At 34.1% G+C, this 21,563-nt stretch overlaps 1 protein-coding gene across 1 annotated transcript in view; it reads left to right on the forward strand.

Annotated features, from left to right (window-relative positions):
• Positions 1 to 453: 453 nt before the first annotated feature.
• Positions 454 to 21,563, forward strand: part of LOC110371708 (probable galactarate/D-glucarate transporter GudP) — a 65,405-nt gene continuing 44,295 nt past the window's right edge. The window contains exon 1 of the mRNA XM_064040376.1: positions 454 to 725. The gene's annotated coding sequence lies outside the window, so the exon portion shown is untranslated. The remainder of the gene's footprint in view (positions 726 to 21,563) is intronic.

Genomic DNA, 21,563 nt, shown 5'->3' on the forward strand with positions numbered 1-21,563 from the left:
TACCGGTGTACAGGAAGTTTAAAACGTGAATATTAATATCTACAATAGGCACAAAATGTACCTATGTTCTTTGTTCAATATCTAGATTAATTAATTCATAACTAAACGCAAGTTTCCGGTAGCTAGGTCACCTTAGAACTGATTAATGGCACCCTATTGTCTCATATAACTTAGTATCAGCCAATGACCTCTAGTTAACACCTATAATTAACAACTTCAAACTTAACATAGTTCTGTAAAACCCGCCATTTTTCCTCTAACCCAGCCTTGGCAAAGTTGACATCGATTCTGTAATGGCCGATCACTGAATCACATTGACGACCCTATTTTTTGCCTATCTGAACAAAGCCGCACGAAGGACCATATTACTAAGACATTGGATTAATTGAATTGTTACCAAGAATGCTAGGCGGGCGGGGCTTTCAGTAGCTTTCAAGGTTCGTAAGGAAACCAGCCTGGTTTAGTAGTCGACGCGCACCAAACCACGGCGCACGCGCCAATGTTACCGCTACAACCTATTTGGTTAACATAGAGGTTGTATAGGAACATCTTATATAAAAAATAAAAAGTAAAAAAAAATCAAGCTGTCGAGTTCGATTTTAAATTTCGAAGCGAACGTGTTTGTATTTTTTTTCGAATTCCGCGCGTTTATTTTGGCGGGATTTCGTAGTGTTGCAATTTGAAAAAAATTGAGGTGACAATTTCCAAGTGTTTTGCAGTCTTTGGTAAGTTCATATTTTTTATAATGATAGATATAAAATTATCTTTTTTAGTTTTAGGTTACATCATGTTAGATGAGTAATCTGACAGCAATTATAGTTTTTGTGCATCTTAAATATAAATGGGTGTTAAAAGATATTCACGATCATCAAAAATAATACAAGCATCAATCTGCTAAAACAGGCTATAATCTTCGTTTCTTATACTGTCAAAATATTATATTTTTAAGGCATGCTTAGAGACTTCTTGTACGCATATGTTGCGTGTGCGCATGTTTGAATAAAGAGTTGATAAAATGTTCAGCTGATGAAGCAAACGTGCAGAAAAATATTTTTCTTGTTAATTTTTTAATGGATTATATTTTTCTTTTTTTCTTACCTAGCGGCAGCATCATAAAACATTTTTTAATTGCATCTTAAAAATTGCAATATTGTATGCAAATATAAGAAAAGGCATTGCATTGTACGATTAGAACAACAGGCTAATTTACTTATTACTCACGAGACTTAATTAACAGCTTTTAATATTTTTTTTAGCTTCGTAAAACAATGGCTGTGTTAAGAGGTTGTTAATTTTAATTTATGGCCTTATAATTAGAGTTAACTATCTATAGTCTGCGTCTTTGCTGACGTATATTCATAACAAAAAAAATATTTATAAGAAGTTAATAAAAAAATATTATCAGGGAATTCTACGACAAAATATATCCTGAGGGAACGGTTAATTTTCTCGTTTCATTTCTGAGCTTTCAAGTAGCATAAAAAAATATATTCCTACTTAAAAAAAGTACCAGTAAAATCATTACTAGTTTTATAAATACGGTTAGAGGACCAAAAATAAAAAATACTAATTTCTTTAAATGCAATTAAATCCTCGGGAAAAGGCTAGTCATTTCATAGACTTACAATCTATGATTAAAACTTCAGCACAATTTTTTTTATCGCTCATTTTAAAATAAGGTCATTCACACAGTAAATTGTATCTTATTTAATTTATTTCAAACTTTTTGCAACAAAAGTATACATGTTATTTCAGCATGATGATGATATTATTATGTTCAAAAGTCGTAAATAACTGTAATTTATGCATATCAGGAAGAACTTTAATAGTAATGTGGGTTGGATAGCTTTTAGCTGTATGAATGTAGATCAATTGCCTATTATATTGCAGCGTAGTCTTTTGGCTCTTGTTTTTGGAAGCTGACCCCAACATAGTTGGGAAAAGGCTCGGGAGATGATAATGACTTTTGGCTCTTTGCTAATGAGTCACAAAAACTAATCTAAGATTGTGGAGAGAAATGAAAAAAGGTTATTTTTATTCCATTATAATAACAACTGTCAATTAATGTCAAAAATTAAATATTTTCGGTTATATAAAAAACTTCCTTCGCTAATGTGTCGAATAGGTGTAAGAAGCCCTAAGCAAAATTTTTTGCTTAAAACATACTTAATATTTTAAACGTAAAATATGACCCAAGCACCTTTTTAATTACCATTTAGCTCGCTCGTTAACTATTATATATTACTTGCGTGCTTAGATAAAATATTATGTAACTGAGAAATAACCAAAAAATTGTAAGCATCAAGGTCAGATAGCGATGATTGTTTTTTCTTACGCATGTTTGTTATAAATACGAAAGTAATATGTCCGTCCTTATTTTTTTTTTAATAAAACCGCTTGGTAAGACTGGTTATCGAACTTTCTGGGTTCTGACTACTCGTAACGACTCCCAAAGATGTTCAAATGACAGCCGGGATCCAGCAGTTTATCGTGCTTTCCAAAACACGGACTTTTTCTCGAACAAAACTAAGAATAACAAAATCTATCTATCTATCCAATAAAGGATAGTTAAAGGCTTGTTATCCATACACAGCTGGCTGGCTAGGCTTGCAGGTCACAAAGTATCCGTAACAAAGTTATTCTAAAGGACGGCTTTACGCAACAACGCAGCAGGAATTTATTTAAAAAATATGCACGCATTTTTTTCTGTATTTTTTTTTTCAAGGATTATGCACTTTTTATTATCAGCTAGAATGTCTCAACATTAAATAATAATAGGCGTATATCTAACTACATTATTTTTAGATTTCAATAACATGTACAACTTCCGTATTTAAATAATTAAAAACTGCATAATTTATGACAAATTAAGTTTTTTCCAAAAATGTGCAGTTTTATATATATTTTTTATATAAAATATATGCAATAACATGTTCTAAGGTGACGTTAATTTGCAATTACAATGAACGTATGCATAATAAACCTGATACTTATGCATCTTATTCAACTACAATATTATATGCAAAAACTTGTAATCATGATATATGTATTATGTTATTAATAATATTGGAATTCTTAGTGGTAGTATTATCCGCTGTAATAATAAATATCTTCATCAGGCTTAGATCAAAAAGAATTATTCTTTAAAATATATAAGACATTAGTATAAATAAATCATTGAACTTCCAGGTATCTGTGTCCGTATCTATAAAGTAAACTCATGTGGGATATATTAATTATTTATTTATAACAACAATATTAGCTCACACCTTCAGACCAAAATACTCATAATTCTAAACTTATAATTATTAATTAAGAGCCCTTAAACAGTTAATTTTATAAGGTAAGTAACTATTTCTCAGCTACAGCTCCTAGGGGAGAAATATTTCAAACTCCAGTCTTCGCGTAAAATAATATCCTCCAGCATGCAAATTGCCTTTAAAGCGCGTCCAATTAAAATCATTAATTTTATATTAAATAATTAAAGTCAAGATTCTAAAAATCACAATAGAATAGGTAAAAGATCAGGAGAATTACAAGTAATGATGCTTTTTAATTGTTGTGAAGATATTTTTAATTAAAAATAATCAATAATGGCTGGTTATATTTGTGTTAATGAGTAGGTGGTTTTATAATGATCACCTTAGCCTTATTTAGAGTAATTACGTCTATGCGCCCTTAGCCTAAAATCAAGAAGACATGACATGTTATGACTGCATTATCCAAGTTTTACCTTCAACAATGAAGTAACTACGATATAAAAATAAACCTTAATTACCTACATTTCTTGTGGCACAATTTACATAGCTATAATTTTATTTACTTCTTGAATTCAAGAATTTAGATACCTATTTTTGAAAATTAAGGATAATCGCATTTTGTTTAAATAGATTGCTTACATTTACATAAAAATAACATTATTTATGTCCGCGTCTTCAAAAACATTCATTTCAAACCATTTAGAGTAATCGGTCAAGTAATTCTCATTTACGGATTTTTGTTGTTTTTTCAAAATTATAGACTTTTACATTTAGTATATTGAATTTTATTTGGATAACTTTATAATACAGTAATTTATTGAGAACATTTAAAATATTTATTCTTTATTGCATAACAGCACCCATCCCTTTCACTAATTTGCAAACTCGAAGTTCATGGTTACCCTTTGTTTTATTGGTTTTGTATTATTTATACAAACGTATATCTATGCTTACGTGATAAAGAGATAACTTTTTTGTACCCTAAAAGCTCCGAAACTAAAACATTATTTCACTATTGGAAGACTGCACTACCCCGAGTTACATAGGCTACATTTTATCTAGGTACGGGCACAAATTCCCCAGGGACGCGGGTGAGACTGCAGGAAAACAGCTAGTTTTTATAAACCTATACACAACTTTATCTTGAGGTCTGTATTAGGTATTATGACAAGACAAAATGACGCATTGCAAGTAGGTACAACAAAAACTTCCGAGCTTCTTATTCAGTTCAATAAATTGAGAATTAATTTATTCCTTCGTGGAATTTTTGTAGAGCTCTTATTGGTAATGTACCTATTAGTGCATGATTTGCTGTTTAGAATTAAAAGGTGTTGATGTCATTACTGGGAAAACATTAATTGGGGAATTTCAGTAGCTTCTGCGTTTTTTTTTTTGCAATTAGTTTTAAACATCATCATCACATCAGCCAATTACCGTCCATTGCTAAACGTAGGCCTCCCTCTTTTAACATGAAGTATCGAAATATGCAGGAAAGTTTAATAATCAGTCTAGCTAAGGAGTATTGGGTTGCCCGGGTTACTGGGTTGAGGAGGTCAGATAGGCAGTCGCTCCACGTTGAAGACTGGTACTCAGCTGCATTCGGTTAGACTTTAAGTCGACCTCGACATAGTCGAATATGGTTAGGCAGATGATGATGCATTATTATTGAAATATGCATATAAGTAGATTGTTCTTATTTCAAAACAAAATAAGTAGAATGTTATTGAATCAATTCCATATACATCAAAGGACAGAAAAAAGGAACAATCAGTGTACACTAAAGGACAGAAAAAAGGGAGCAACACCATCTAGTAGGTAATTGATGACACAATCGTGTTCCCCTCTGTAATCCAAGCACGTGTCTAGACAAATCCGTTTCCTAATGATATTGATTACCATAATACCAGCTTTAGATCCTTTATTTATTTTTAGATTTAGGTTAGTATAAATTGCTGGGTTTTCTGAAGACGAGATTTAAATAAATCATTAACCAGTAGTAATCGATCATAAAGTTAAGCACGCGTGGTCGATCCATGCATACCATGGATGACTAACTTGGCTTAACAAGTTCATATAAGGAAGGCACATGTGGTAACCTAACCCAAAAATATTTTTAATGGGTAGGTATTTGACATAATATTAACATGTTAAATGAGTCACCAAAAAAACAACGCGTAGGTATTTTATTGAAAAAAATATGCGGAAGCTAAAAACTAACGATTTACCAAATCGTGTGACACTATTAACTTCTAATTAACATAAAACTAAGATTGGATTTACATAGGTATTAAGTGTAACTTTGCCTACGCACCTCGTCCTTGATCGGGTAACCGCAAGACACCTATCCGGTAAAAACTGGTTTGGTACTTATAAATAGTTAAATATTGCATTGTATTGTTTTTAATGAATAGGCCTTTTCTGTTGTTTTGTGTCATTTGAAAAATGAATTATAAAACAAAGTCTATCTGTTTACGATAGCTTCTAAATCTGCCTACTGCACTGTCTGCTGCACACATCTTCAGATGGTGGTGACCAGTAGATAGTAGATTGAAAAGGAATGTATAAGTATATGTGTCCAATAAAAACTGTAGCAATTGACATACTAATTTCACCACTTCATTGATGACACAAAAAGGCTTCAGCGAATCGGCTCCATATCCACGTAGGCCTTTCAAAAAAGTGGGACTCTGCAGTCCCGTGGCACTTATATCAGAAACATACTACTAAAATCTATCAAATAAACCATTTAACTATTCACGTAACTTCCTTCACTCGGCTTTTTCCTTCGAATGACAGTTCAAATAACTTATGCCATAAGTTATTCCATCGCTGTTATCGACACCTGGCTATGACAAGACCTCACATAATCTTTGACCCGTTTCATGTTCGATATTTCACGCAACAACAGTTCAGGAGTACTCGGGTGTAAATGGAATGAAGAAAAGATTTCTTATTCCTACAATAAAAAGTACTATTGATATGTTCCCCAGGATGGATAGGATATCTGGTTAGTAGTTGCTTTTTCTTAGTACCTACACAATCAATGCTTATACTATAGAGAGGAAAACTTTGAATTTTTGATTGTTTGTTTGTACCTAATGGATAAACTCAAAAAATAATGGACGAAAGATAAACTGGACGTCGCTGATGCTATATCCAAATACAGTGTCCAGTAGAAGGCAAGATTTCAGTGAGCACATAGGAATCATATTGGTAATCTTCTCTGGTAGATTCCTCAACGTATATTGGTCTCAGTCATAAGTATTTATGCAACAACATTACAATGAACTCTCAAGAGTAGAATGCAGTTGCTATGTCGAAAAACAGCTTTCTTTTTTAGCATACATAAACAAGTTTACATTGTGAGTTACATAATGCAGATGATCGTATGTTTGTTTACTAAAGGGTCATTGACACTAATTTGAAAGGTTGCTCTTGCGTATAATACACCAAAATATACAGTGCAATTTAATTCAGATAAAAATGGACGGATTTTCTTTACATTTTGAAAAGATTTATTTTCATAAGTTAAGGTGACCCGATTTCATTTCTGCAAAGGTTACAGTTTAAAAACCTTTAAACTGTGCTATTCGTACACATATTTTTATGGTATCGCGTTTAAGCACCAATTGTTTATAAATTGTATACGTACTATCATGTACACTTTACGTAGGTACTATCATGTACTACTTACGTACATTTCCATCAAATACTATGTATTTCTCTAACATTATATTTCGTCTAAAACCTTTTACTATAATCATTGTAGACATGATCGTATTTACAGACAGACTCACGTTAAAACAAATAAAGAGACAGCTGATAAATTGTATTTGTAAATACAGAGAGAATCTGAAAGGCTGATCAGAACCAATTTCTAAAAGGTGGTCGTCATGTTAAAGATTTATAGATTTTTTCCAAATAAATTATGCTTAAAATTAGACCTAGTTCTTACGGAAACCGTAACTATAAAGTCTGAAATCACCAACACACATTGAGTAAGCGTGGTGATAACGCTCAATCCTTCTCAGTGTGAGAGGAGGCCTGTGCCCAGCAGTGGCACGATAAAAATTATGCTTAAGGAAGTCATGGCCCAATGGACCTTTTTTTTGAGAAAATGAATGATCAATTTTATTTTTCTTGTGTTACTAATACCAACCAGTAGTCTCAAGATATAATTTTAGATATTTCTATTAGTCAAATCACCTTCATAGTTCTGAAGTATAGTGCATTAGTTCATAATTTTGCACTTACTAATGAAACGGTCAAGAACGATTGTCGACCTCGATCGATTGTCGTGTGCGGAAGTCGATCGATTCTGATATATTGCATTGTTATTACAGGGATCGATTTATCTAATGTGAACGTAATTGCTACCTGATTTATTTTGTAAGAGGCTGTTAATTGTTTTTTTTTTTTTTGTAAGATATATGAGTGACACTTGTATAATTGAGTGACATTGTTTTGTACTTGGAGTAATTAAAATACGCATTTAATAAGGAAATTTGTAACTACTACATGTGAAAACAAAAAAAAATACGATGTCGAAGTCAAGATGCCTGCGAAGTGTCATACTTAAGAGTTCAAGAAGCTAATATACAATATTTGATCTCATAATACATTACATAAACTCCCTATTGTACCCAAGTTTTTTAAACAAATCCAAAACTATCAACTTCGGGATAAACGATTTGTCAAAGCCAAGATGCCTGCGACGTATCAAACTTAAGAGTTCAAGAAGCCAATATATTATATTCACTGTAACTTATTACGACTATGATCTCATAATACATCACATAAACTCCCTATTATACCCAAGTTTTTTAAACAAACCCAATTCTCTCAACTCTTAAACCAAAACATGAAAACCCTGACTAAAACCACACCTCTCAAATTGATCGATCAAGCTTGCTCGACTGCAGAACAAAAGAGTAACAATTGCAGCGTGCACTCGAACAAGGAAATAGTGCATTCGTGACCAGCCCCCGGCTGTACTGCCCTAACCTACTTCGGTACCTATAGGTAAGGTGGATCACACACTAGCACAGGGATCCGGCGTGAAATTGCAAGGGACGGGACGAAAGACTGTATACTTTATGAAAGGGACTGAGGCCCTGTAGGATAATGTTGTAAACAGCCGAGATTTATAATGTGTAAGATATGTTTTGGCACGATTTGTAATGATTGTGGTAATAGTAGTACAAATAACAAATCAATAAAATAAATAGTACAAATTGCGTAATTGCGTTTATTGCAATATCAGTGACCACGTCCAGTGAAGTTTCACGAATGGGAGACAGTATTGTTATTTCAGGTTCTAAATTGATGCATTTTTTTTCATATTCCATATTGATGTTTCCCTTTTTCTATAATTCAATAATTTATTTTTTTATCAACAAGAAAAAATCTTATTATCCCACCCAAAACAAAAATGTGAAAGACTGCCAAGTTCGATAATATGGGAATGCTTCGCCTATAAAAGAAGTGAGATCTGAATAAGTACCAAGTTCCATACACATACCTCAGTTAAAAATAATTACTTTTTAATGATGTTACTTGGCAAGTTTTCATACACCTTGTTATAAACCTACTAAACGCAATGAATCAAGTATTTAATTTTCTATTAAAACTTGCCAAGAAACATCATTAAAAAGTAATTATTTTACAGGCTAATCTTATGCCAAGACCTTGATGTGTCACTCATAGTCAATCATCCGTATCCAGACTGTAACACGCAAATACATATTACCGATGCTGATTCATCATCTCTTAGAAAAGAGCTGATTTCTTCCAGCTCCCTCCTGAGGAGCTTGGTTCAGCCTTGCCCTATTTATCATTAGCTCACTATCGAATTACTGCCCCTCTTCTGTAATGGGAAGTCATCACTTGGCCCTTCCCGCTATAGGTACTCCGGGAATACTGTCAGACTTCCAATGAGTAAAACCCCTCTCTAGTTTCTTCTGGAGCCATTGCACAGCCCCTGTTAGATTTAACCCTAAGGAGCGAAATTTAGTGACTGCTCTTTGAGAAGAATCACCTCCCATGGAATTTATACTTCTTGAAGAAGATCATTTAACCTGGTGATAGCAGAAAGAAAATACATACATAAAATGAAATAATATTCATACCTGAACAAAACGTTACCATGATCACGAGCAGTAATAAGTAGGTAATAACATATTGCATGTGTGTTCATCCGTTATGTCAGTCACCGGTGGACGTAACCTAATAATGTTTCAGACCCATCCATTGTCTGCCGTGAAGGTTTCACGCGATGTAGGTATAGTGTATAAGGCTTGCTGTGTTACTATAAAACTACAAACTATTATTAGAATGCCAGTTTGTTTGGTTTTCGTAAACGAAAGAAAACGCAGACAACGTCTGCATCAGATATCAGTTGCAGTTTTAACGGAATGTTAGGTACATGGGGTGAATTGTAACCTAATTTACCGAAACAAAAGCCAAGCAAAGCAAAGTTTTTGGAATGCCACTAGCCACAATTTTCATGCGTTCACAAACCAGAAGCAAAAGTTCCCTAATAAACTCTTTGCTTTAATTAAGTAGACTTTACAAGTTCTGGATACAAAGTTTACACGAATAATTTAAAATTAGACAACAAACCAAGCAACCAACAGTTTACGCACATGGTACCTACCACAGTTATATTAGAGCTTAAAACCCCATTGTTTCAAGGTCAGATACGTAAAATACTCAGGTGTCTTCTAGAGTAGATTCTGCTTTACATTTTTCACCCTCAATGTGCTAATTTTCAACATCAAATTGTACTTCTGTACAACTGTACACTGTGGTACAAACTACGTGTGTACCACGGTCATTATCAGCCGGATCGCCCTTGACATAGTTACGTGATAATGCAAGAATGATACTGTTTTATTAGGCCTTATGTAATAACTATGAAATAATAGCTTTTTCTTGTAAACCCTCGTTATCACAGCAATCATCGGTGTTAAGATGGACATCGGAATGTGTGATATTTTTCTATGCTAAATTACTAATATGATGAAGTGGAAAATATTGTATTTTTGTTTGTTATAGATAAACTCAAAAACGATTTGACCGATTTTACAAATTCTTTCACTGTTGGAAAGCTACTCTCTTCCCGAGTAACATAGGCTATACTTTATCCCGGTACGGGTTGTAGTTTCCACGGGACGCGGGTGAAACCGCGGGAAAACGGCTAGTCTATTATACGCAGAAATTGTATGGTATGCGATGCTCATTTATTTTTTCTTTATTTTGTAGAATCGCGGGATATCTGCGCAATTATTCGCTCGTTTAATTATTTCTGATAAATCTATCAAGGTTTTATAATGAATTTAATTAATGTAGATTTCAATATTCAAAGAGATTTTAATTATTGAAGATTTTATAGCTATGGTAGACCGGTAAAACTATTTGATTCTTAAGCATCTCTTACTCATGGACTGGACTCTAGAGCAATTTGATTGATTGAAATTATTAACTAAAAATCTATTCAACCAGTTTTGTTTTTATTCCGATATTACTTTTTTATGAAGAGCCTTACTCGCCCAAGGACATACTAACATGACACGAGATAGGCGTTAAGTATGATACTACTTATGTGTGTGATACATACATATTTTTTGCTCCTGTTTTTATCTTATACAAAGTAGGATGTCTGATATGAACTAATTCAAATATAAGTTTGATAATAATCTTAGTTCCGTAATAATAATCCGTTTGATCTATATCCTGCATTCTGTTCGTGACAATCTTACCAATTGCGACCATAAAAATAAATCCGGTTTTAAAGACTTGAGCCGCTGTGGTACATACGAAATTGAGGTTTTTTGTAGAGTTCCGTTTTATTCTCGCTTATTTTGTTTAAGTTCTTATATGGAACATTTGTGTTGTTTAAGTCTAGAATCTCATCATCAGCATCGTCCCACTGCTGGGCTGCGGCCTCCTCTCATACGCAGAAGGATTGACCGTTAATCACCACGCCTGCTCAATGCGGGTTGGTGATTTCAGTTTTATAGTCCAGGTGTCTTGGAGATGTTTTTTTTTTACCATTCAGTCAGTCTAATCATTACTAATATTATAAAGTCACGCACTAAAATAAAATGCCTATTTTTTGACGTTTTACATAATTTTATTAAGTAACACGTGCGAATATACTTCTCTGGCAGTTAGATCTACCATATGATGTTCCTTCGAGAAAAATCGTATGAAGCTTTTTTTAACATAGAAAGATCAACAAAAAACGATCACAAAAAGTTCAACAGATCACGAATTCGTGACTCGAACGCGGAAGTACGACAATAGTAGAAATATTTTATCGATTTCATCTTGATACTATCGATTGTTTTTATTTATTATCGATTTGCATATCGAGTTTTTATATGTCAAAACTTGTTTTGGCTGGGCTTAGTCTTAGATTTGTCCTTGAGATAGAATGCGTTTTGTAAGGGAATAAGTAGTGATTGCAACAGTGTTCTGCTATCTAAGTAGCTGTTTCCCTGCGGTTTCACTTGCGTCCCGTGGAAACTACTTCCCGTACCCGTTTAAAATACAGCCTATAGCTAGCCGGGGATAGTACTGCTTCTCAACGTTGATACTAGTTTCGGATCCTTTAGGGCACAAACCGTGGTACAGACAAATACAAAATCATAACTTTTTATTAAAGTAGTATGGATAAATTCCATAGAGTTATAGTTCGGCCGTTCAGAGAATGCGTTCCTGACACCTATCAGTTAGTCAGGACTAGTGATGGGCACAACATAACACTGAGTTCGTTACCGTTCCCCCAAAATAAACCGCCGCATTATTTTAAGATTATTTTCGTTTTAAATTGGCGGAATCATTTAAAATTTATATTTTAGTTATTTAAGTGGAAACCAAAAAAAGGTAATATTCATATAATAAAATCGTTTTATTTATTCTTTGTTACAAAGTTACAATCTGTATTTCTATGCAATAAAGTAAGTACATTGAATTGAATGTGCGTACAGAATGTTAATCAGACTCCGATTCGCTTGAGGAGGTGGTGTCTTCATCATCATCTTCGCCTACATGTATATTACGTGTATATTAGGTATTATCAATAACAGAATCAATCCTGATATCTCGGTCAAAATCTTCCAAAATCAGGTTTTTAGAGCTCTACCTCACTGGGACGCCATGGCGACGTCGCCAGCGGCACAGGTCTGGCTACTTCTGGCATCCAAATGTCGCCAAGTCGAGTGGCCATGGCGGCGTCTCGACAGTCAATTGTTTACGTCGTCGCTCAAGAAATTGCAAGCTGACTGGCGACCACATTGGCGACTGTGTGAGGGAGGTGCGCTTTACCGTGTACATTATAGTGGCTACTGTGGCCACGTCGCCAAGTTGCCACGGTAGCCAGAAGCCACATAGGGAACTGTAGCTCGTGGCCACGCCTCCAATTTGGCGACGTTACCAAACCGTCGCCAAGTGAGTTAGGTTCCATACATTTCAATACTAACTGCTTGGATACGTAGCCGGCGACGTCGCCATTGGCGTCCTAATGAGGCACTGCACTAAGTCTTAGCGCACGAAACGACAACAAATGACTATTTAGCGTCACAAAATGACGGCCCATGATGCCATTTGGGGTTACCATTTTCAACCTAAATATAAAAATGCTACTTTCTTTCGCGCGTTCAGTTTGATCATAGTTTTATTTTTATATTTCATAAAAGTTATCCTATAGTCCATTATTTTCAAATTCTTAAAAAGAAAAACAAAACGTATTATTTTATATTATAAGTATAACTGTATAAGAACCATCAACCAGAACAGATTACGATACTTGCCTGTTATTTTTAGCACAGCACTACAAATATAAAGCGCTGACATAACCTTGTAATAGCGCAGTATAGATTTAGAAAAATATTGTTTACCAAGTTATTTGACACTCAATTTGGCACAAAATTACAACATTCATTGATTATTATTGATATAATAATGTTGTTTTAATGCTCAACAATTGTTAAAACGATAAACAACCAGCAAAAAATATTTGTATCGTACTGCAACGCCATTACAAAGTTACGTCGTCAGTTCAATCGCGATGTGTCAGAAACGCATTCTCTGAGCGGCCGAACTTATAATGCATTATATGTTACGATGGTGGTTAAAACAAAGTGAGAATTGGCTTTTTAAATAATATCAACGTAATATAAACGTAGTCATTGGTGTTGAAGCGTGATAATAGCATAGTTAATACACTTGATATCTTGACCACATTCCTTGTACCCAGTGACCGATATGAGCACTCAAGTCATCTAATTAGTGCAGGTTGCTCCGATCATCTGACTAACAGAAGTACCAAGCATGGGCTGCGGTGTATTTCTAAATCAGCAAATGACTGTTATCTTTATTCATATCTATATTTTCAGTCAAAATCAAACCATCAAATCGTGAACTCGTTACGTAAAAGTAACCGAACTTACACGCAGCGATATTTTGGTATTGTATAAATCTCCAACCTAATTTAATATAGGGTCGTAAAAATCTTTACAGATACTTAATGAAAATTTCCTGTTTAATAATACCAAAGTTATATGATTAGTTATCCGCGTTGAAGCGAGATAATACACTTGGTAGTCAAGACAGGCCTCATTCCTTGCACTCAGTGACCGATATGAGCACTCAAGTCATCTAATTAGTGCAGGTTGCTCCGATCATCTGACTAACAGAAGTACCAAGCATGGGCTGCGGTGTATTTCTAAATCAGCAAATGACTGTTATCTTTATTCATATCTATATTTTCAGTCAAAATCAAACCATCAAATCGTGAACTCGTTACGTAAAAGTAACCGAACTTACACGCAGCGATATTTTGGTATTGTATAAATCTCCAACCTAATTTAATATAGGGTCGTAAAAATCTTTACAGATACTTAATGAAAATTTCCTATTTAATAATACCAAAGTTATATGATTAGTTATCCGCGTTGAAGCGAGATAATACACTTGGTAGTCAAGACAGGCCTCATTCCTTGCACTCAGTGACCGATATGAGCACTCAAGTCAGCTAATTAGTGCAGGTTGCTCAGATGATCATTTGACTGATCTGACTGACAGAATCACCAAGTGTAAGCTGCGGTTTAATTACCTGTGTGCTTATTAAGTTAGAGTTTTAGGTATGTGCATTTATGCATAAACATTAAATTAATAAATTTTTGTATATCGTAACAGATATTGAATTTATGGTGTTATTGTTGGAAAAGTGTTTAAAAAAATAAATTTATATATAGGTATATTTAATTGTTTTCGAAGTAAATATAATTCGGCGCTGTTTTCGAAATTATTTTTTTTAATTAGTTTTAAATATTACTTGAAAATAAGTTATTAGCATTTCCTCTTCAATAATAATTTCCAATAAAATACAATGTGTAATCAATAAGAGTATTACATAGGAAATATACAAGGCAATTAAATGTTTTATTGACCACAATACAAACGATGAAGCAACAAAACTATATAAATGATGTTTAATGGAGTTGTAACATAAAATAATAAGATGTAATTGCTTCATTGAGAAACATCAATGAATAAAATCAAATGGGATTTATATATAAGAAACAAGGATGATTCATAGCTTAGTTTTCATCAGCGGTTTCCCCCGGAAGTGCTCTGCGCAACCACATAAAAGGTAACCTATAACCTTAATTGATAAACGGACTATGTAACACTGAAATAATTTTTCAAATCGATCCAGTAGTTCCTGAGATAAATGTGTCCAAATGAAGTATTCAGCTTTATTATACAGGAGATTGATTTTCTTATCACTACAACACACATTATGTGTCACATTTTATTTATAAGAATCATTAGGTATAATATTGTATACGTATAAGATTACAAAAGGACCAAGAGGTTGTCACGGAACTAATTTCCTACTAATAATTAATTTGCAATGAGAAAATTAATGAATTGTCCGTCATATGTGACGAGTAGTCAAGGCAATACTTAGTGCTTATGTAAATAAGTTTAATAGTATATTGTCATTATTATCATTAAGTAGCTCCTTGTCATTAGTGGTCACACTCCGTGGAAATAATTTACCTAGGTAAATGAGTGATTATTAGAATATAAATAATGTAGTATTATTTTATAGTATATTGATATTTAGGTACCGTATTTTCCGACATATATGAGGTCTGGCTATGCGCAAAACTTAAATAAACACAAAAATTTACGCACATGTGCGCGAAGATTACAAATAATCCATTCATAAACTTTACATACTATTCGGAAACTAAAAATCGAATACTTAAATAAACGCAATTTTTTTATCTGAACACTTTTATACGTATCTGTCGTAATAAAAGTTATACTTAGGTAAATAATGAAAGCGAATCATTTTTCCTTGCCCGACTTTTCCACATAGATACTTACATTTCATTATACGCATGCATAAAACCTCTTTAAAACCTAATCAATAAACAGAAAAAAAAACTGCAACTCACGCCTCAAACAACAATGAAACCAAAGGAAGCTGAAACCATGATCGAGACATATAAATAGCTTCAGATAGTCAGTGTGACGAATTGGCACAGCCTCCAACCCGACACAAGGCTGATTCGTCATTGATCAGCAGGATGACTTTCACTTCTAGGCGATAGGCAAAAAACGCAAATTACTTAGGTATGTTGGGTAGCGCAAAAAATCTTGATAAACAGTCCACGTACTGGGAATTTGTCCTAGGTATTTTAGCTGGAGGACAATTTTAGTTGGAAGTACGCAACCCAGAAATATAGTTAGAAACCGGAAAATCGAACAAAATGGCGAATCTTGGGAGAAGCCTTTGTTCAGGAGTGCACGTCTTTCTTCGGCTAACGGCTAATCGACCTATGTTTTATAATGTGACCTAACTTTTATTAATTTAAATATTAGTTAAGATTTTTATTCAATAGGTCATTTGAAAAACACCCCTTCGTTAATTTTATAGAATCGGAAATTTTCAACAGTTGACTGCAGACAATATAAACTTCGGACTAGTCATTAATATCAGTGTTCGAAATGCACAATTATTAAAAACACTCCATTAATCGTGCCCCTAGTCCTATCAAGTCTGTAGATACATATTCCGACACTTACAAAACATTTTCTCAAAACATTTCACACACATTTACACCAAACTTATAAACATTACAGTTTCCCGGATACTCCTAACTTCATATCAGATCGTACGTTTAATATTTCGTCGTTTCACAGACGTGACTGGAATACATTCGTTCATTCATTCACTCAATGACAATAAGAACGATATTCCCCAACGTTACATCACTATTTATAAGATGTAGTTGTCATGTAAGGATCCGCATAGTTCAGATGGTTTCGTCACTATCGTCATCTGTTTCTAGTCTACACGGATGCAGCTAAGTATAAGTGTTTTATATGGAGCGACTGCCTGTCTGACCTCCTCAATCTATGTTACTCTGGCAACCCGATACCCCTTGTGAAGACTGGTTGTCAGACTTTCTGTCTTCTAAGTACTCATAACGACTGCCAATGATGTTCAAATGACACCCGGGAACCACCATTCTATTGTGCCCTCCGAAACACGTAAAAACTTTTGCTGTTATAAACATCTATTTTACTTTTTGATCAACATAAGTGGCTTTTACCTAGCCACGAGCCCCCGTTTTGGTCACTATCCGGAACTATTAACGTGTCCTTTACAAACCTTCAACTCGAAACATATTATACATGCACCTGTCAATTATATAAGAATATATTATGTAGGTAATACATTATATGTACTTCCATTAATATATTCCGACTCCGTTGATATAACATACTCGTGTAATCTACACGTAATGTTTCAATAAGTACTTATTAAGTCACTTCACATAGCAACTACAGATGGTTAAATTAGGTGCTTATTGCAAACTGACTTATATACTATAGGCATTGTGTGGCCCAAAATCTAACACCATGTAACCATGACTTCTTTAACTTTTTTGTGAGAAATCATCAAATGATTTTCAGTCGTGGTGGCCTAGTGGGCAAAGAACCAACCTCTCGAGTATGAGGGCGCGGGTTCGAATCCAGGTCAGGCAAGTACCAATGCAACTTTTCTAAGTTTGTATGTACTTTCTAAGTATATCTTAGACACCAATGGCTGATAAAAAGGTGAAGGAAAACATCTTGAGGAAACCTGGACTATATAGTCTGAAATCACCAACCCGCATTGAGCAAGCGTGGTGATTAATGCTCAATCCTTCTCCGTGTGAGAGGAGGCCTGTGCCCAGCAGTGGGACGATAAATAGGCTGTAACAACATCAAATGATTTCAGCTGCTTGTAGGTTGGAGAGAGTTTCAGACTTCTGCTGACAAACCCAATAGAATATAACATACATTGAATACAACATAAACCAAATAGAATATAAATTAAAATAACCACCAAAAACTATGAGTAGACCCAAAGAGCGCGAACTATCACAGACTTGGGCAGACTCCCGCCCAAATTATTTACTTTATGCTCCCGCCACACACCAGCCATATAAATACGTCAAATACAACGCTCCCATTATTATTTAACCACAAATAAAACCTTCCTCATTAAGCAGAAAGAATCCCTAAAATGTAACATAACCTCAACAACATAGCAAACAATTAGCAAAGTATCATGTTAATTACCAACACATCGTTTGTATGTTTTCGCCACGGAGTAAGCAACGATGAGCAGAGATGCCATAGTACAGGTAGGTCAGGCGCCTTCTTGTAGGTCCAATTCGTACGGTGGGCATGACCAAAATGATCAGTTACGAGTGAACTAACAGACAGTTGAGGTATGGACGATTTTTGGCATTACAATAAAAGGTCGTGTCCAAAGAAAGCGTATAGCAGCGAAAATAGTAATTTTTCTCGTCCCACGTATTTATATTTTTTTTTGTAGGGAAATCATCAAATAATGACCCCTCCCGTGGATTAGCAGCGTGAGGGAGTGTCAGACTCTCACTGCCTAAAACCCATCATGTTCCTTCTTAAACTCTTTATGTACCAGGGCCGCGGTAACTCTTTCGAACAATCCCACAACTCCGGCGGCGTTTAGCTCCGTTAGTCATTTGTTTCTCCATGGTTTTCGCGCACCCATTACCTTGTTTAACTGTTGAACAATAGTATCGGTGACTGTAACCTGATGCTTTATTGAGTGGAAAACAAGCTGTATAGTATAAAATGTATTATGTTCGTAGCAGGTTTATTTGGGCAAGGTTTTATGTGTCCGGTGGTTAGGAGAGTTATTTATGAGAAATTTTCTTCCTCGGAACAAAATTCAACTCTATTATCGATCTATAGTAGTTTTTTTTTACTTCCATTGAACAGTGATTATGATCGATTTCTGAGTACTTTTGACTGCATTGTTCCGATTCCTTAAAACCTACTCGGAAACCGCTTGTTACTGCCTTCATACGCAGCAACATACATACCTCTATTGCGGATGCTATGCGTCAAAATTCAGTAGAATTTAATTTAAAAGAAAAACTAAAGACACGTGGCACCTTTTGTTTAATTAAAAAAAAGGAAAAAGAATGACCCTTTCGCAGATTTTAATAAAGTGTTTCATTACTACAATGTTTCTTGGAGTAATATTACCGTTTACAAGATCCTTTACTTGAAAACAGACGGTCATGAAATTGGCAAAACCTCGCTCCAGTGCTTTTTAAGGTTTTATAAAAAACTAGAAGAAAATATGTTTAATTCCTTGAAGTATCACATAGGGCACTGATTCGATATTTTGTCGGTTATAATTAATTTTAACAAAATTTCAATCGGAGTTTTAAGTAAAAACTGCAGTTAAATAATATAAAATCCCACACATAACTTGTTACGATTAATATCCATTGAACATTAATTTAATCTTTACGAGTACATGCCCATAAAAAACACAAAACAAATTCCTTAAACCATAAAAGTAGGTAACTTAAACTGAAATGGAAAGAACGTGAAGGAACTCATTCTACTTAGATATTAATCCTACTATAATATTATAAACGCGAAAGTTTGTATGTATGGATGTATGGATGTTTGTTACTCTTTCACGCAAAAACTACTGAATGGATTTTAATGAAACTTTACAATAATATAGCTTATACATCAGAATAACACATAGGCTACAATTTGTAAACATATTGTTCGAAATACTAAACCTGCGCAGACGAAGTCGCGGGCACCAGCTAGTATAAGAATATTAAAATATTCTATCTAGATACTAGAGCAAGGTCAATATTGTTAGAAGACAAGTACACATTTTTACATAAGTCGACATTGTTTGTGATACGGACAGACAAGGGGAACTTGATATACTTATCAATATTTAATATAGAGCTTTATAAGTACCTTATCTTATAGAGAAAACGATATGAGACTGAAAAGGTTTTATAATTTATCTGGTATTGATTAGCCTCATTATAAGATTTCTTTAAGTGTTCGACACGTTTCCAAGTTATATTATTCATAAAAAACTTAGAATATTAGCTGAATGTGTGTCTGCTTTCATCCCGTACCTCTTAAAAACGGATCAAATTCAAACATGATCGAAGCATGGATGTGACTTTTTGTCGACTTACGAAAGTAATTTTATTTTTTCTATTCTATTTTTATAATCTTGTTAATAAGTGTGTATATTTTTACTGCAAATAAAGTATCTCCATTCAAAAAAATATTATTTAAATCAAAACTAACACAGCCATTCTTATCATTTATTTTGCATAGCTGTTTTTAAATACCTGCATTACAGTCTAGCATATAATTGTTAAGGTCAAATATACGTTTGCATAATCACGGCCGCGAAGTTTTCGGAAATCTCAATAATTGTCGGAAATTGTACCAGTCTGTGTTTGCACAAAAATTATATAGCTTACAACATTATTAACATACGAGCTTGACTTAGCAAAAAAGTTAACGTAGAATTAAGTCCTTTGATGACTTGTGATTTTACTTACTGCTTTCAAAAATTGTACAATTCTTTCTATACAAATCTTGAGAAATAAGTCAATTCTTGAGACAAAAAATAATAAAAATTATAGCTAGGTACGGGCATTAAGAAGCTATTTAAAGATTTTCTATGTCATCAAATCTTAACTAATTTTATGTACATAATTTCTCCGAATGTAAAAAAAATACTACCAACGAAGTCTTTCCAAATTGAGTCCCGTATGTTTCCATCCATTGTTGTTCCATAGCCTGCAGGGAGTCTAATTATCGCCACCCTTCTAATAGCCTACAGCCTTATACAGCCTTAATAACAACCCACGCCAGTTTATTCCTCGTTACGACTATTGGCTATTCACGCTAATTTCAATATTAATTAGCTGTAAAAACTGTCCTCAAGATTCACTATTGTTACCGATAATTTCTTTTGAATAATTAGTTAAAAATGCTAATTGAATTGCCTTGTTTGATTTTGATGAAGGATTAAGAGGAAATCCAATTACGTTTTAATTAATTACGACAGCTATGGTTGTAGTTGTACTAAGATTACAATGAAATACTTTACTTATCTAAGAGTAGGTAGCTAATGTCAAAAATCTATTTCTATAAGGCAAATCAATAGATAGGTAGTGGGTTATAGAAATCCATCCACAGGCCAAATAGGTTAGATCAAACCTTGCAATCGAAACGAATCCCAAAAATGTATTTTTGAGTTTAAGTAAAAATTACCTAGATTGGGATTCTAGGTACAAAAACCATCCAGACACCTTGTTAAACTAACACTTAAGAAAGTGTGTACAAACATCTCCCAATAATTTACCAAGAAACGTCGAGAGTGACCTTAAACTACCTAAAAACAAACAACCAATTCAGGCACGCGGACACGATCCTACACATAAACATTCTCAAAATCTACATAACGACGAATATCTACTATCTTACCCGTATGTGTAAACAGCACTATTTCCGCATAAACTTGGTAATTGTACGTGCATAATAAATGGGCGTGGGAGCGTGGCCTTGGTAATTAGACCTTAAGATACCATGTATTTTGACGAAATTCTGACTAAGCAGCATTGAAGGTTAATGTGACACCCTTGCTGTGAGTCAGCAAAAAATTCTCTGGTAGAAGACTGTTTTCTGAGAGTTATAATCTGGGCGTCTTCAAGTCAAGAGTGTATTGATGATGATGTTACTGAAGAGGATGGATGATGTTCTTATGGCAAAACTGGAAAATAAGTACTTTATACAATGCTTGATCGGGAGAAAGAAAAATGGGACCAAATTAGTAAATACTGGTACTCAGCTGCATACGGTAAGACTTCAAGCCGAACCCAACACAGTTGAGAAACGGCT

Source organism: Helicoverpa armigera, chromosome 22 (genome assembly GCF_030705265.1).
Source record: "Helicoverpa armigera isolate CAAS_96S chromosome 22, ASM3070526v1, whole genome shotgun sequence".
NCBI lineage: Eukaryota > Metazoa > Arthropoda > Insecta > Lepidoptera > Noctuidae > Helicoverpa > Helicoverpa armigera.